At 40.9% G+C, this 15,391-nt stretch overlaps 1 long non-coding RNA gene across 1 annotated transcript in view; it reads left to right on the top strand.

The window, feature by feature from the left end:
* The window catches only part of LOC129635796 (uncharacterized), a 66,173-nt gene extending 56,549 nt beyond the window's left edge, over window positions 1–9,624 (top strand). Inside the window, exon 4 of the long non-coding RNA XR_008706464.1 lies at window positions 9,435–9,624. This is a non-coding gene — a long non-coding RNA (uncharacterized LOC129635796). The remainder of the gene's footprint in view (window positions 1–9,434) is intronic.
* The last annotated feature ends 5,767 nt before the right edge of the window (window positions 9,625–15,391 follow it).

Below are 15,391 nucleotides of genomic sequence, written 5' to 3'. Positions count from 1 at the left end.
CATCTCTGCAACCACGCTTCACAATTCTCTAATTTCAGAAAGTGGTAATTGAATATAAATGGCAAGAGCAACAAAATACCACTTCATCACTGATGTGCACACAGCAACAGCTCTCTTCGAGCTGCACGAGTCCACTGTTGGAGCCTGGAGAGAAGGGTCCATGTGGACACCTGATGTTTAGGGTGCATCTCTCTTGGCATGGGCAATGACACAGAATGGAACCCCAAAGCAAAGGAAACAGACCGAAGGGAGAAAACAAAAACAAGACTGAAGGACATTGTCTAGTTATTTACAGGAGTGAGTAGAGGGAAATATCTGATAGCCATGGTAAAAAGAGCACAATTAGACTATTTACTTCTCAGAGTTGTTACAGGATTAAATAAGGTTCATGAAGTCATGCAGAATAAAACCTAGCACATTCTAAGAACTCCGTAAGTGTTGGTTAACATGGGTATCCCTCTTTACCCCACAGCCTCATACCTTTACAACCCACCTCATCCCTGTGACAGCTCCCTAGTTCCTACTTTTCCAGTATCTCTCCTCAGGTCCTGGTTGAGGGCTGAAACCCAGTATTAATGCACTCACCGATCCCAGATCCTTCAGCCTCCTTCCTGTTGACAAGACCTTCAAACCTTGTCTGATTCAAAAGGACTAAACGATGCAACCCTAAGATGAGATGCTACAGCTTGTGCTAGTTTCCTACTTACTGAAAATTTGGATCAATTTTTTTTCAACATTTAACAAACATTTATTGAATATCCACCATGCATTTCCATAGCCCTCTTGTCATGCATTCCTAGTATTGTGATTAACATATTCAATAGAAATTCTGTTCATTTTTCCTATTTGTCCTTTACACTGTGAGCTTCTTAGGGCAAGGACCATCCAAGTCCTTTTATGATAGGAAAAAATGTTTTTTTCTTTCTAATGCTGCATTATCCAATAAATAATTTTTTTAATGCTGTCCTTATTTCTTTGAAGTTTTCTTCCAAATTGTGCTCAGGAAGAGTGTACTCTTCAATTTCGATTACCTTTCAAAATGTATTTTTAAAATAAGTAAGTGAAACAAACAATAAGTCAATTTTTATTATAAACTTGCTTCCCTGGTGGCTCAGACAGTAAAGAATCCACCTGCAATGTGGGAGACCTGGGTTCGATCCCTGGGTTGGGAAGATCCCCTGGAGGAGGGCAAGGCAACCCACTCTAGTATTCTTGCCTGGAGAATCCCCATGGACAGAGGGTTAGCGGGCTATAGTCCAGGGATTTTCAGAGTCGGGCAGGACAGAGCAACTAAGCACAGCACAGCAATAAAAAGAAGCCAATGAATGAATTCCCAGGCAGCTGTGGTGAACCTGACCATGTCTGCTCTTACCTTTAATAGATGCCATTGACAAGTGCCACTGTGGAGTGCTATGAACAAATATATCCTTCAGATCAGATCAGTTGCTCAGTCGTGTCCGACTCTTTGCAACCCCATGAATCGCAGCACACCAGGCCTCCCTATCCATCACCAACTTCCGGAGTTCACTCAGACTCACGTCCATCGAGTCAGTGATGCCATCCAGTCATCTCATCCTCTGTCATCCCCTTCTCCTCCTGCCCCCAATCCCTCCCAGCATCAGAGTCTTTTCCAATGAGTCAACTCTTCGCATGAGGTGGCCAAAGTACTGGTGTTTCAGCTTTAGCATCATTCCTTCCAAAGAAATCCCAGGGCTGATCTCCTTCAGAATGGACTGGTTGGATCTCCTTGCAGTCCAAGGGACTCTCAAGAGTCTTCTCCAACATCACAGTTCAAAAGCATCAATTCTTCGGCGCTCAGCCTTCTTCACAGTTCAACTCTCACATCCATACATGACCACTGGAAAAACCATAGCCTTGACTAGCCGGACCTTTGTTGGCAAAGTAATGTCTCTGCTTTTGAATATGCTATCTAGGTTGGTCATAACTTTCCTTCCAAGGAGTAAGCGTCTTTTAATTTCATGGCTGCATTCACCATCTGTAGTGATTTTATATCCTTAGACCCACAGAATTTTGAATTATTTACTTTGCTAACTGGCTACTTTGACAAGTTATTATTCAGTATCTACTCTGTCTCCGGCATGCTCCCAGCACTGAGATTGCTGTGGTGCCTAAAACAGAAAGGGCTTGTGCTCCAGGCAAACACCTAAGGGAGCCCTCTTCATCTGCGATTCATCTCATTTTGATGCTTTTGTAAAAGAAAAGGCTAATTTCAAGTTAAGTGCAAAATGATACATAAACAGCATTCTATAAGGATGGAAAATCACCTTGCATAAAAATCATTTGTTACAATGTTAATCGCTCAATTTGTACTTCCCTCTCCCCCCACTGTGTCCACAAGTCTGTCATCTATGTCTAGGTCTCCACTGCTGCCCTGAAAAATAGATAACCAGTGGGAATTTACTGTATGATGCAGGAGCTCAACCTAGGACTCTGTGACAACCTAGAGGGGTGGGATGGGGTGGAAGGTGGGAGAGAGGATGAAGGAAGGGACATATGTATACCTATGGTTGATTCATGTCGATGTGTGGCAGGAACTAACACAACAATATGGTAAAGCAATTATCCTCCAATTAAAAATAAATTTATTTTTAAATCATTTGATAAATCTGCTCATGAATTGCAAACTGTTACCACCTTCTGAGGGTCTCCCTGGTGGCTCAGTGGTAAAGAATCTGCCTGCCATTGCAGGAGACCCGTGTTTGATCCCTGGTTGGGAAGATCCCTTGGAGAAGGAAAGGGCAACCCACTCCAGTATTCTTGCCTGGGAAATCCCTTGGACAAGGAGATCTGGAGGGCTACAGTCCATGGGGTTGCAAAGATTTGGATACGGCTTAGAGACTAAACAACAACCACCTTCTTCTGAAGTGGACCTAGGGACAGGAAACTCACTATTTTGTGGGATCACTTCACCTAGAACCTATTTGCTCTTGGCTTCTCCTGTTTTCTTCTTTCTCTGCTGGCTGTGTCTATGCATTCTCATTGCCTGGGTTCCTCTGCATGATCTGATCTCTAAATACTGCACACAAACACATCTTTTCATATCTTTGGACTCAAGAGGCTCCTACCATCGCTGGGTGCTTTGTATCTGCTCCTCCCTCCTCCTGCAACTCTCTTCTGTCTCTCTCCTGTCTCTCCTCCAATTCATCCTATAAATAGTAACTCTTATTTCCTTCCCCACAAGGTCAAACCCTCTCTGATAGGGTCAAATCTTTCTTACCAAACAGCTGCCTCTTCTTTAGAACACCTGTCACAATTACAATGTTAAATTTTAGTCATTATTTGATTAATATTTGCAGGAGACACCAAAAATGTGGGTTCCATCCCAGGGTTGGGAAGATTCCCTGGAGAAGAAAATGGCAACACACTCCAGTATTCTTGCCTGGGAAGTCCCATGAACAGAGGAGCCTGGTGGGCTACAGTCCTTGTTGCAAAGAGTTGGACACAACCGAGTGACTGAGCATGCACACACATTCACCAAAGACTACATTTTCATGACTGCAGTTGACTTTTTTTGATTCTGCTCATCTCACCAGCATTGATCATCATGAGTCCTGGCATATAATAGATGCCTAGTAAATATTTATTGAATGTGTGAGTAAATGAATAAATGAATGAATGATTCCTGACAGGCTCTTTGTTTTCCTAATTTTAACGCTTATTGGCCTATTAAAGTAAATCTTGTCTTGAGTCAAATTCAGCAGGGTGGGCATTCCTAATCTGATCTCAAACATGATGGACACATATTGGTATATTTGTCAAAATGTAAGCTGGGCCAACCAAGAATTTCCAGCATGGTTTTTGCACAAAAAACAGACAAATAGGCTAACGAGCTTTAAATTAAAATTCAGAAAGACACCAGTGCAGAAACAGGAACTTATATATGATGAAAGTATGGACAGTACACACCACCGGAAAAGAAAAGAAAATTATTTAGTGGTCGTGTTAGGAAAACTGATTCATTATTAGAGAAAAACAAAACTGATTCTCTACTTAACCTCAGTTAGAGATAAACTCATACCCAAGTTCAGGAGTTTCTCTTTAAGGTCATGCGCAGTATCTTAAGTAGGCTCTAGAACTGCCCAGTAGTCTCAGTCTATATCTAGTCCTTTCACTTCCTCACTCTCCTCAGCAGTATTTTTGCTCTTCCTTACTTCTGCTCAAGCTTCCCAAACACCCTCCTTTACCCTCGGTTTCTGTTACTGACTTAGCTTTCTATTTCACAGAGAAAACAGAAATTATTGAGGAAAACTATCAAGCTTCCCCACACTGACCCAGCTGTCTGCATCTGTGCCGTATACATGGCCTTTTCTTCTATATGTGGAGGAACTGTCTCTGCTCACGGCTAGGGTCACCTTTTCCATTTGGTCATCCATTCCCATCTCCTCCCACCTACTCAAGAACATTGCTCTAGCAATTCTTCCCCTTCTTTCCTATGCCTTCAATTTAGTCCATCTCTATCTCCCCTGGGCTTCCCAGGTGGCACTAATGGTGAAAGAACCCTCCTGCAATGCAGGAGACCCAAGAGATGCGGGTTCGATCCCTGGGTCAGGAAGATCCCCTGGAGAAAGGCATGGCAACTCACTCCAGGATTCTTGCCTGGAGAATCCCATGGACAGAGAAGCCTGGTGGGCTATAGTCCATAGGATCACAAAGAATCAGACATGACTGAAGCAACTTAGCACACACTATGAACTTCTAGTTACAACATTGATTTGTAATTACAAGCATAGAAATTTAATTGTCATAAAGACAATTCTATGTAACTCCCTCCAAAGAAACTGATAGGAGGGATTAATTTACTAAACTGAGGTTAAATGTTTTTCATCTGATCAGTTTTGGGAAAGCCAGCTTAAAAATGTGGAGAGATACACAGGTAGATATATACATAGAGCTACATATATATAGATAGATATTCGGGATGTAGAGAAATAGGGAAAGCTGGTCAACAGGTGCAAGCCTTCAATACAAGATGAATAAGCTGTGCAGATGTAATGTACAGTGTGATGACCATAGCTAATAAATTACGATTGTTGTTCAGTCGCTCAGTCGTGTCCGACTGTGATACACACAAACAAAAAAATTAAAGTATGTCAGTTGATGAATGTGTTTGCTGCTGCTGCTGCTGCTAAGTTGCTTCAGTTGTGTCCGACTCTATGCAACCCCATAGACGGCAGCCCACCAGGCTCCCCCGTCCCTGGGATTCTCCAGGCAAGAACAATGGAGTGGGTTGCCATTTCCTTCTCCAGTGCGTGAAAGTGAAAAGTGAAAGGGAAGTCGCTCAGTCATGTCCGACTCTTAGCGATCCCATGGGCTACCGCCTTCCAGGCTCCTCCGTCCGTGAGATTTTCCAGGCAAGGGTATTGGAGTTGATTCCAATAATCATGTCATAAAGTATACAGATATGAAATCATCACATTGTACACTTTAAGCATATCAGTTTGGTCAATTGTACCTCAATAAAACTGAAAACAAAACAATCCAATCATTCTCCAAACATTTACCTGGCCAGCAACCATGTTAGTATCTTTAGCCTATCCCCGCTCGGAGTTCAGTCCTAGCAAAGTGTGTTTTCTAGGAGACATAGTCACTAATCTAAAATTTCTTTTTAATTTTGAAAAGCTGTTCACGTATTTCAAATCTTTGCTATTGCTAGGGCTCAGGGCAGGCCATCTCAAAACATGCCTCCATGGCATAGTGATTATTTTGAGTTAAAGTTATTTAAGAAATGTCCAGTACAGGAAGGACACTCTGACCCTCCTCTCTGTCTCCCTGAAAGTGGGAAATAAATCTCTCCATGCCTTCCTGAATCTGGAGGTGAAAGATCATCCTTATCACGGAGACAAGGAATTTGGGCTGAGAAACCTGTATATACAAACCTTTTACTTCTTTAATTGACTACCTCAAGCCCAAACTCTGTTTAGATTCTTTACCAATTAAGCACCAAAACCTAAGCTGCTTTGTCCTGTCAATTCCTCACAAATTTCTTGTTTCTTTGTCTAAAAAGTATAAAAGTTGCCTGCTTTCGCCACTCTTTAGATTCATTTCTATGACACTTCTGTGCTTGCAAATTAAAATATGTTTATTTTTCTCCCATTAATCTATTACCTGTAGATTTTATTATTAGTCTGGGCACAAGAACTCAAGAGGGTAGAGGGGAAATTTCCTCCTTCCTGACACTAACTAGCCTTTTCAGGGGTATTCTCAATACACAGCAATCGCCTTTAAATTGTTTTCTTGCGGACTTTCCTGGTGGTCTAGTGGTTAAGAATCTGCCTTGCAGTGCAGAATTCGATTCCTGGTTGTGGAACTAAGATCCCACGTGATGAGGAGCAACTGAGCCCTTGCTCCACAAATGGAGAGTCCTCGGGCCACAAGGAAAGATCCCATATGAAGCAACAAAGATCCCATATGAAGCAACGGAGCTCCCATGAGCAGGAACCAAGATTTGACAGCCAAATAAATACATTAAAAAAAAAAATATTTTCTTCCCGTGGCTAGCCTTCTGAGTGCCTGTTATACAGTTTGCTGCTCGTTCCTGAAAATTTAAATGTACTTTTTTTCTACTTTTTCCTTTCTCAGCCTCAGCAATAACAACCATCACAACATAAATAAAATGAACCCCCTCCTCACTCTCTGAAGTCTTTTTTTTCCCATCTCTTTTCTTTCATTTTTTGATAAAAGATTTATCCAGATATAATCCACATCCTTTCTCACATTGATTTTATTTCACCCAATAGTAATCCTCACTGACATGCCACTGACAACTTGATTTTCATAACAAAGCCCTCTAGCTTAGAGTCGGGGTGAGGAGTAGGGGCGGGGCTTGGGGTCAGAGAATGAAAGAGGTATAAGGGGAATGCCTAGTCCGTCCTCACCCAGCAGAGGAAGGAAAAGATGCTTTGAATATACATGCAGGAAAAAGTATTTATACCATTTATTAACTAGATAGAAAACTAATATTAATAAAAAGTGCTCCCTGCCCTAAGTGAGCATCCAGTGTTTGGGGGAGGATTACATGGGTATTAAGTAATAAAGAATGGCTGGTGGGGGTCCAGAGCATCAGGTCTGTTCATTGAACAGGAAGTAACTTCCTGTTCAGTTCAGTTCATTTGCTCAGTCGTGTCCGACTCTTTGTGACCACATGAATCGCAGCACGCCAGGCCCCCTGTCCATCACCAACTCCCTGAGTTCACTCAGACTCATGTCCATAGAGTCGGTGACGCCATCCAGCCATCTCATCCTCTGTCATCCCCTTCTCCTCCTGCCCCCAATCCCTCCCAGCATCAGAGTCTTTTCCAATGAGTCAACTCTTCACATGAGGTGGCCAAAGTACTGGAGTTTCAGCCTTAGCATCAGTCCTTCCAAAGAAATCCCAGGGCTGATCTCCTTCAGTGAAAGAGGAGAGTGAAAAAGTTGGCTGAAAGCTCAACATTCAGAAAACGAAGATCATGGCATCCGGTCCCATCACTTCATGGGAAATAGATGGGGAAACACTGGAAACAGTGTCAAACTTTATTTTTTGGGGCTCCAAAATCACTGCAGATGGTGATTGCAGCCATGAAATTAAAAGACACTTACTCCTGGGAAGAAAAGTTATGACCAACCTAGATAGCATATTCAAAAGCAGAGACATTACTTTGCCAACAAAGGTCCATCTAGTCAAGGCTATGGTTTTTCCAGTGGTCATGTATGGATGTGAGAGTTGGACTGTGAAGAAGGCTGAGCACCAAAGAATTGATGCTTTTGAACTGTGGTGTTGGAGAAGACTCTTGAGAGTCCCTTGGACTGCAAGGAGATCCAACCAGTCTCCTGTAAATACCTCAAGTTCAGAATATTCCAAACAGCAGCCACTATCTCTCCACAACAAAACAGCTTTGGTTCCCTCCTTGTGGTTAATGGTTTCATGATCTTCCCACTTACTCAAGAAAGTAACTAGGGCCTCATCCTCACACCCTCACATACTGTCAGTCTCCAGATTCATTGCTGTGTTTAACCCCTCATCTCTTTTCTGGACCGTCTTCACTGGTCCTCCAACTCTACAACCCCACCAGCCCACCGTCCCCCACCCCTGCCCCCAAGTGGTTTTCAAACTGTGGTTTTTGGAGCTCAAGTAGACCTTGGTTTTTGCTTGTTTCATTTTGCTTTGGGTCACTTGCTTTTGGCTTTGCTTGGTTTTGAAATCCTTACTTTCATTCCACCTAGAATGTCTTCTACCACTTTATTCAGGGACCTTTCTCTACTTGCCCATGGAGGGGAAGCATTGTGGGTTTTCTGTGTGCTCACTAGCTTTCATAGTGTGCCTCTATAATTTGTTATCTGGCTAAAGTGTTGTAATTATTCAATTTATTAATCTGCCTCCTTTGGATGCATTCATGTGCTATTCTTTTTATGCTCTGCTAATTGCAAAATTCTGGGTTTGATATTTGTTTGGACAAAGAGGCAATGGTGTTGTTACTAACAAGGGTAGGGATGGCAGGAAAGTCTTAGTGCATGTAGGAGTTAAATCACCTGCTTTTGAAGGTACTGAATTTGAGATTTCTGGGAGCCATAAGATCAGAAAAAGCAATGAAGTGAAGTGAAAGTCACTCAGTTGTGTCCGACTCTGCTACCTCATGGAATGTAGCCCACCAGGCTCCTTTGTCCATGGCATTCTCCAGGTAAGAATACTGGAGTGGGTAGCCATTCCCTTCTTAGAGTGGGTAGCCATTCCCTTCTTGGAATCTTCCCAACCCAGGGTTTGAACCTGGGTCTCCTGCATTGGCAGGTGGATTCTTTACCATCTGAGTCACCAGGGAAGCCTGGAATAAGCAGTATGGATATGGAATTCAAGAGAGACGTCTGCTTTGGAAATGCAAATTTGCATACTATCAGGATACGAAGAGTTAAGAGCAACTCCAAATGGAAGCCATCTATTTAACCCATTGATTCTGGTGTGGAGAGAATGGGTCTGATGTGAGGAAGATGATGTGTCTTCCTCTTGGCCACAGAAATGTCTCAGGTGAAGATCAAAATTTACATTATAGAAGGTTGTATGTAAAATATTAATATTTAACACAGATTCATAGGAAGTGTATTTTCTTTCAGGCTTGATAAGCTTAAAATGCTTTTCCCGCTGTATTGTGGACCCGAGACAGCCATTTCAGGAACAATGCTCACGGGGTCATCTTTGCTCAGACTTGGATTTAAATCTTTGCTCTAGGGAAGCCTAGCAGTCTAATCTTAAGTGAGTTAACCTCTCCCAGCCTCAGTTTTCTTATTGGTCAAAGGGAGAGTAAACATCTAAACTTGAAAGTATGTTAATAATTTTTTTTCAATGAGATAACATTTGTATATGTATCCTATAATGCTGTCACATAGCAGGGGCTTAATAAATGTCTCCAACAAACATTTACTGAGTTCCTTCCATGTTTCAGGCACTGTTCTAGACGCAAAGATCTCTGCCCTCATAGAGCTTCCACTCAAATGTGAAGATGGGAGTGAAGACAGTAACAACAAACGTAATGAAGAAGCAAATTACACTGTATAGCAAACGGCAACATAATCCATTTTATATTGAAAAGTCATGGAGTGCAAGCCGTCATAACCTTTAATGCCTGCAGGGTCCAGGAAAGAAATTAAAATAAACATATTAGGTTGGTTTAAGCAGTCCTTTTTCATTACTCTGCTTTTTTTTTTTTTTTTTTTGGCCATTAATGCATTCTCTTTATTTTTTTAACGATTTATCCTTTATTTATTATTATTATTTTTTTTTTACTTTACAATATTGTATTGGTTTTGCCATATATTAACATGAATTCGCCAGGGGTGTACACGTGTTCCCCATCCTGAACCCTCCTCCCTCCTCCCTCCCTGTACCATCCCTCTGGGTCATCCCAGTGCACCAGCCCCACGCATCCTATATCCTGCATCAAACCTGGACTGGCGATTCGTTTCTTATATGATATTATACATGTCTCCATGCCATTCTCCCAAATCATCCCACCCTCTCCCTCTTCCACAGAGTCTTTTGAGAAGATAAAAGCACAGAAAATATCTCTTTTCTTCCCTACATCCACCTTCAGAGAACAATAGTAAAAGTGTCATGATACATGGCAGTTGACAGCCTTCTTATCTGAGACAGAAATGGCAAGCCTCAGAGGGCACTGGAGCTGGCAGGGGCCCTCAAGAAGTCACTTGTCACTTCTTAGCAATTGGTGGCCTTTGGGAATATGGACTCAGTGTTGCCACACCTGCCAATTTTTCAAGGAAAGTCACAAATTTGCACGTGGAGTGAAATGTCCTGGTTTACTCGTAATATTTTCAACTGTAAAAGCTTCTCTTCTCCTCAACCTCAACTCCTCCCTCCCCTCCCCCAACAAAATTTGCAGGTCACATCTGGCTTAAGGATGTAAACAGGTTTTAATCTCTGAAAAAAACTGAGGTTTTATTTATGTGACTTTTAAAACTTATGCTTTGCAATATTTTTTAAAACTTGACAAGTGAAAGAGCATGACCCTTCAGCCTAACTACTCTGTAGGCCCTTAACTATTATATAAGGAATAAATATTTTGCTAAGAATCTTATTTGCCTAAAAAGAGTGAAAGTATTGGTCACTCAGTCATGTCCCACTTTTTGTGACCCCATGGACGGTAGCCCACCAGACTCCTCCATGGGGTTCTCCAGGCAAGAATACTGGAGTGGGTTACCATGCCCTCCTCCAGGGCATCTTCTTAACCCAGGGATCGACTCCAGGTCTCCTGCATTGCAAGTAGATTCTTCACTGTCTAAGCCACCAGGGAAGCCCCTTATTTGCCTGGAGCAGGATAATACTGGTTAAGAATAAGAAACCATGGGCTTCCCTGGTAGTCCAATGGTTAGGGCTCCATGTTTCCACTGCAGGGGTTGCAGGCTCTGTCCACATGCAGTGCAGCACAACCAGAAAAATTAAAATTAGATTAAAAAAAAAAGACTAAGAAACTATATTTTTCCATTGTATTTACCCACAGATTACCTCCTATCATTATTAAACATCTTCCTTAGTTACAGTGCCCTGACTTTGATCAGCTGAAATACCACATTTCTCACTCTCTCTTGAAGACAGGGATAGACAAGTGACTAAGTTCTACAAAGTGTATGTAGGCAGTTGTTGGAGGAAGTCTCTGGAAATGCTCCCTAAAAAGAAAGTCTTCCTCCTTCCTTGTTTTTTACTCCAGACTCAGATGTGATGGCTGGCATTGCATTACCCATTTTGTGATTGTGAAGTAACTTGTACAGAGGATGGTTGAGCAGAAAAAGGGAAGGCTCCTGGAACACAGATGACATTAAGAAGCTTTTGTACAAGTCCAAGACTCTCTACACTTGTTTTACATCAGTGAAAATCAACTTTTACCTGTTGATTTTCTTAAACCACTTTATAAGTAATTGATTAAGAGATAATTAGGAGGTAGAGTGAACTGGCTGTAATTCTATGTGGGATACTGGGGTGGGGAAAGGAGTCAAGGGTGATGCCCATGGTTCTGGCTTGGACTACTGAAAGACACTATGCCCTGAGCTGCAAGGATCAGATGGTACATGACTTAAATATAAATAAATAAATAAACCACTTTATCTCTGTCATCAAGTAGTCTAATGCAAGTCCTAGCTAATTCACTGAGGTCAATTTAAAAATATCTTTTTGTATAGTCTCTAATACGAAAGAATATAATTCCATCTAAGTCAATCAGTATATGGACTCACCATTTGTCATACAGCAAAACCATAGTTGTCTTCTTTGTCACCTGCTGAAACTTCCTCAACTTTCTGTTTGTTGAACTCATCTTTACTCATTGTGAAGTCTAGTTGAGTTGGCATAAGAAGCATTTTAGACTGTGATGTAATTTGTTGGATTGATTAATAGGAAAATAAATTGTATTTATTTTTATTTATCTGTATGGTAATTGGGGCTTTCCAGGTGACACTAATGGTGAAGAATCCACTTAACGCAGGAGACATAAGAGATGCAGGTTTGATCCCTGGGTCAAGAAGATCCCCTGGAGGAAGGCATGGCAATCCACTCCAGTATTCTTGCCTGGTGAATCCTGTGGACAAAAGAGCCTGGTGGGCTACAGTCCATGGAGTCATAAAGAGTTGGATATGACTGAAGTGACTTAGCATACACCTATAGTAATTAAGTGAAAAACAATGCCTTGGGATATTAGAATGCAACCAAACATCGAATCCCTCAGACTTAAAGGGGCACATCCATTTGATCACACAATTTACAGGGACAGAGACTGAAGCAGTAGAAATAGTATGCTAAATCTTTAAAAGTGTGTTTTAAAAGTAGGGAAGATATTTTCATTAAAGATTTTAACTTAATGTATCAATTAAATATTAAATGTCGGGTATATATACTATAAACATACACACAAGCAAACAAATAAAAACCCTTGTCAAGCACAGGTGTAAGGGAGAACACAATGATAGCTGAAACATCATCCTTGCATTGAAGAACATCTGTTTGGCTGATAAAATCAACAGTAAAATCCTTTTTATAGTTGAAGAGTTGAATTAAATGAGATTCGATGAATTGTTAAAGATCATACACCAGATTAATAGAAGAATCCAGATCCTTTACTGCTAGAAACATGGATTTTGACAAAGTCAGGCTTCAAGAGTTAAAAAAAAAAATAAAAGAGTATGTTCAAATGACTCAGAAAAGGCTCAGTGGTAAAGAAACCACCTGCCCAGCAGAAGATATAGGTTTGATCCCTGGGTCAGGAAGATCCCCTGGAGAAGGAAATGGCAACCCACTCCAGTATTCTTGCCTGAGAAACCTCACTGATAGAGGAATCTGGCAAGCTACAGTTCACGGAGTCACAAAAGAGTCCAACACAATTAAGCAACAAAACAACAACAAATAATTAATACTTTATTTTGTCTTGGGACTTTTCAGAGAACACTGAACTATCTTTGAAATCAACCATTTTTGACATCTTAGCCTAAAGAAAATGAGTTCCCAATGCAGATTAATTTTAATTTTATTGAATCATGACTTAAGTAAAACAATTATTTCTATCCAACCTCTATTCTCCCTACATCAGATTAGACTAGCTACTTTTAACAGAAAATCTAAAATTGCCTTGCTTAAATGCAGAAAGCTTTATTCACTCAAGTGGACACGTCTAGAGGCATGAAGTCCAGTCTCCACAAAGCCACTAGGGATCCGGGCTCCTTCTGTCTTTGTGCTCTACCACTCTCAACAAGTGGCTCATGGTTTCCAATTTGCAGCATCATAAGATGGCTGCTTGAGCACCAGGTATCACATCTGTGTTCCAGAAATCATGAAATGCAACCGAGGGAAACAAACACAAAAACTAAAGACAACTTCCAGCTAAACCAGCTCCTTTAAAACACCTACTCAAAAATTTCAGACACAGCAATTCACTTACTTCTCACTGACCAGAATTTAGTTCGAGGGATTGGGATATAATGGTCTCCTATAGCAATCTCAAATGAAATTAAGCTCCATCTGTAAGAGATAGCTAGGTTAGGGGATAGTTGGTAGATAATCAGCAGTGTCCCCCAGTGGACTTTCACGAACTATCAAGGGATATATGTTTGTCAGTGTCAAATGTCTCCTTAATATTTAACTTTATTTTCTTTAAGATTTTTTTTGACATAGACCATTTTTGAAGTCTTTATTGAATTTGTTACGATGTTACTTCTGTTGTTTAGGTTCTGGTGCTTTGGCTGTGAGGCATGTGGATCTTAGCTCCCTGCTCAAGGGTCAAACCCACACATTGGGGAGCAAAGTCTTAACCACTAGACCACCAGGGAAGTCCCTAATATTTAGCTTTAAATAGGTTTAATATTAAAACATCAATACCAAATTAACATTTAATTTTTAATAAGTATTTGTCATATTTGTTGTTGTTTAGTAGATAAGTCATATCCAACTCTTTGCAGCCCAATGGACTGTAACCCTCCAGGCTGCTTGGTCCATGGGACTTCCCAGGCACTAATACTGGAGTGGGTTGCCATTCCCTTCTCCAAAAGATCTTCCCAATCCATGTCGCCTGCATTGCCAGATGGATTCCTTACCTCTGAGCCACCAGGGAAGTCCATTTGTTATATATTTAACATTATATAATTATATAATTAATTTAATATTAATTAATCATGTATAAATATTAAATCATTAAAATGAAAGTAACTCTGAAAATTTGTTTTCATTTTCTTCTGCTTGATTTTCCAGTTTGAAACTAAAAGAAATAATAATAAAAGAATATGTTTAGTCAGTAAAACACAACTGGTTCTGACAGCTTCCTAGCCACACCTATGATGCTCTAAGTCAGCTACACCCAGAAAAATAAAAGGTTAAAAAGGCACGTGGTGATGAACTGGCTTAGTAAGAAAAGAATATGTCAAGACACCTATTTGCTAAAATTATCTCAGGGTACTGCATGCATTGCTTAAACTATCCAGGTTATTCAAGCTGATTTTTAAACATAATTTGGTAAATTTGTTGCCTAGACATGATCAGAAATAATGTCAAAGTCTACCATTGTATATTCTCCGACATATGGCACCATAAGGTACAAAATTCACAGAGTCAATTATCCAAGTACAGAGTAACACAGAGTTGGGTGGAGGGTTCTGCTGTGTGGGGGGACAGAAGACAGAAGACAGCTGGTCTTGAATTGGGGTCACGAGGTGAGCCGGGACAAATTTCCCTACCCTTTGGCAGCCATAGACCTGCTGTCTGAGACTCTCTGGGCACTCACTTTAATTGGCTAATCGTGTTGTTCTTCTATTAGTTTTTTCAGGTTCCAATCAAGGGGTCATCTACACAGCGCATGTCAAAATTTCACGTACAGAGGGATTTCCTGGAGGATCTTGCTGAAGCGCAGATTCTGATTCAATAGGTCTGGGGTGGGGCCTGAATCCACTTTCTTCAGGTGCTGTGAACAGCACTGAGTAGCAAAGACCCAATACAGAGGTGAATTTGTACACTGCAAACACCTGGAGGGCCTCCCCTGAGAGTTTTTATTTAGTGAATCTGAGGAAGAACCCAAGAATTAGCATTTCTGGCACATTTCCAGGTGATGCTGATGCTGCCAGTTCAGGAATCACACTTCAAGAACCACCGGTTTAGAATTTCATTATGGATCTCCAAGAGGTGAGAAATATGGTGAATGTAGAACAATAATCTGTCCCTCTTGTGGAATGCCTAGTATGGACAAAAGGTCTTTGTGAAGTTGGATTTTAAATTTTGTGTAAATGAATTATATAAATGTCATTCACTTTTAATTTCTAAGTTTTCTACATATTTTAAGAAAGACAAAATCAAAACAAGAAAATTCTTTCATTTCCACATTGGATCAAAGGGTTCCTTTTAGTTCTTCTTGAA

The sequence above is a fragment of the Bubalus kerabau genome, chromosome 21 (assembly GCF_029407905.1).
Source record: "Bubalus kerabau isolate K-KA32 ecotype Philippines breed swamp buffalo chromosome 21, PCC_UOA_SB_1v2, whole genome shotgun sequence".
NCBI classification, from domain to species: domain Eukaryota; kingdom Metazoa; phylum Chordata; class Mammalia; order Artiodactyla; family Bovidae; genus Bubalus; species Bubalus kerabau.
This window is presented reverse-complemented; position numbering and strand designations above follow the sequence as displayed.